Below are 2,979 nucleotides of genomic sequence, written 5' to 3' on the forward strand. Positions count from 1 at the left end.
TCAGCGCCGCGCGGCCCGGCGGCACCGCTGTCACCCTGGCCTCGCGACCCCAACTTTCCGCACAATCGCGGAGCTGGAAGTTTCCGGGCTTCGCGGGCGCTGGGCTGGGTTTCAGCAGCGACGTCTGAGCTTGGCAACAAAGAGGGAGAGCGACCGGGAGAGGGGAGCAGGGAAAGAAATACGGCGGAGACAGGGCCGGCCACTCAGACATCCCGAGAACTTGAAATTCCACCCAGGAGCTTTTGGGCTTGTTTTTATTTTAAGGAGTAAACAACCACCCTCTTCCCCGTGCTCAGCTCCCGAGGCTGAGGCACCCTCATCCGGGATCTGTCTGTCTAATAACCCACGCCAAAGCTCTTAGCAATTTTCGGGGGGATGGGGGGAAGGAGGGGCACAAGACGCTCCCTGAAAAGTGGTTGACACTCAGGCCATGTCCCCAGGGCGGCAGCAGCAGGCCCCAGGCTCCCTCTAGACCCATAGCCTCAGCTCATGGGCTTGGGTCAGGCACGGGGGCAGCTACCCCGTGTTCCCCTCTCAGAGGGAGGGCCAGCTGGGACTCCTGGTGTCCAGGGGAGGACCTGGGCTCCATACCAGGTCCTGAGCCCAGCCGCTCGCAGCCTGCACTCCCCGTGAATGTGGGACCCTGTTTTTGCTCTTTAGGTGGATGGATGTTCCATGTATGACGGGGGAGGGTTCACCAGCCTGGCCCTGAGGGGGAAGCTCTGGCCACCCCCTCCTGGGATCTCCCTGGCCGCTGCCCGCCATTTTCTGCCCTCTTGGCTCTGCAAGGCTTAGAACCCTCCCAGGGTAGGGTTCTGGGGATACTTCTGGGGGAGGCAGCCAGATGAATCTGCGCTGTGGTCGCATCCAGGTCCTGCGAGCACTGGAACCGGAGCCGAGGGGCACAGAGGGTCCGGCCTCCCCCTGGCCTTGGGAGGCTCCTGCCCTGTGTCCTGTGCATTCAGTTTGCGTCCTTCCCTGCAATACACATTTATGAAGAGAGCACTCGGTCCCAGGCCCGACTCCAGAGGCTGTTTCAGGCTAGGAGAATAGGGTTGTTTGTTTGTTTGTTCAAGAAAAATGAGCAAGGGGGCCGTGGGATGAGGGCAAGGGGGAATACGTGCTTCTTGTCCCAGAAAAGTGGGCAGTGCCTCGAACCCCTGGAGAGCCTCTCCCTGAAGTGGATACGCATTTTCCCTTCAAATAACTTCTCGCAGGGGATCCCTTCTGAAGCTGGTCCTAGACATCCACATCCGTTCATGGAAGAGGCAGCAGCCACAGGGCTGCCACCCGTCCACCTGGAGATTTCCAGAACTTGTCACGGAGCTGAGGATGTAGAGGTGGCGAGGGTGGGCAGGTCGTGCCTAGGGCTGGTGGGGCCATCATCTGGAGCCGTTTGTCCATACTGCACATACTGGTCCGCTTCCATATATAGGCTGCCCGTCCCTGGTGCCCACCGTGGGCCTCCTGTGGGGAAAATCCACCTGCCAGGGATGCTCAACATGCTTTCCCAGAGTGGGTGGAATGAAGTTTCTTATCCTGTTTTCACAGGAGCAAGCATGGGCACCTTTTCTCATTTCTCCCAGCCTGGGCTGGTCGGCCGAGCATGCTCCATCCAGCAAAGCGATGAAGTTCAGTGAAGGCTGGGTGCCAGGGGTGACATTTCACGGGAACATGTGGTAGGTGTCCCTCTTTCTACACAAAAGCTCCTCACACAGGGGCCTGGCCTTTTCCAGGGAGGGAAGCTTATCTGCTCCCTCCCGTGGGGTTCTCACCAGGGGATTTCATTCCTGAGCTGTAACCGCTTTATTTTGGGGGCTGGAAAATGCATGGGGAACTGCTCTTGGACCCATTTGCCTCCTGACTCCCGGTCACTGGTGCTCAGTTTGTCTCAAAGGGGCACGTCACTCTTGCTCTATCAAAAACCATCAAGACCCTGTCCAGGCCGGCTTCGTGGGCCTGTGCAGTCACCCCTCAAGCTCAACACTCTTCTGCCCCTGTCTTAAAATTCCTAATCCTTTTGAACAAGGAGCCCTGGCCTCCGAAATTATATGGCTGATCTCTACTTTGGCTGGTGGTTAACAGGGTATTAAAGTTAAAAACAAAAACAAAAATGTGATTTTATATATATATATATATGAAACTAAATTCTGTTTACAGAAATAATTCCAGAGTCTATAGACAAGATAAAAATATTTGAATTGGAAATCAATTGTATTTAGGAGAAACGTCCACTCTGAAGAGGCAGGAAGGTGTTCTGGGAATAGAGCCCGTGAGTCGGGAGCATCTGTGTTCCGTCCCCAGCTCTGCCACGTGTGTGCTAAGCGCCGTCTTCAGGTGAGCACCCTGGGTGCAGGGGGCTCAGCTTCCACCTGCGGGGTCCTCTGAGGAGCCGGACGGTGGGAGAGTTCAAGAGGAGATCTGACACGTACCAGGTGCTCAATAAAAAAATGTCCTCGGCTGTCACAGTTATCATTTGACGTGAAGGCTCAGGTACAGATTGACTACTTTTAATATAAGTACCTTTTATCTCTTCTCATTACGAAGGTGATAGGCACTGTTGTAGAAAACTTGGAGAATTCGGAGGGAGGGAGGAAGCGTTTCCCTCTTAGTCTCTTTATTCCAAAGCCTTCGGCCAGTGATTTCAGTTTGTTTCTTTACAGTTCTATAAATAGACATACAAGTACATTACATTTTTAAACCTTTTTTTTCTTTTATCTCATCAATTTATTTTTAAATGGGAATGCTGGTGAGGCCCCGCGGGAGAATCTGAGCAGGACTAGCGACCCCCAGGCTGTGGACTCATCCAGGGGACCGTACCTGGACTGCATTGTCACATGCGGAAAACCACAGCTTCCATCACCGCCTGTTCACAAGGGCCATACGTTTATGACACATACAGTCACGAAAGTGCTGATTGATAAAAACTGCACATCACAAAGTGTCCTTAACCTGCTGCTGCCTCATCTTTCCCATTTG

At 53.9% G+C, this 2,979-nt stretch overlaps 1 long non-coding RNA gene across 1 annotated transcript in view; it reads left to right on the forward strand.

Annotated features, from left to right (window-relative positions):
- The window catches only part of LOC112484227, a 5,584-nt gene extending 2,923 nt beyond the window's left edge, over window positions 1–2,661 (forward strand). The window contains exons 2-3 of the long non-coding RNA XR_003047950.1: window positions 1,552–1,679; window positions 2,223–2,661. This is a non-coding gene — a long non-coding RNA (uncharacterized LOC112484227). The remainder of the gene's footprint in view (window positions 1–1,551; window positions 1,680–2,222) is intronic.
- The last annotated feature ends 318 nt before the right edge of the window (window positions 2,662–2,979 follow it).

Source organism: Pteropus alecto, unplaced genomic scaffold (assembly GCF_000325575.1).
Source record: "Pteropus alecto unplaced genomic scaffold, ASM32557v1 scaffold157, whole genome shotgun sequence".
NCBI classification, from domain to species: Eukaryota; Metazoa; Chordata; class Mammalia; order Chiroptera; family Pteropodidae; genus Pteropus; species Pteropus alecto.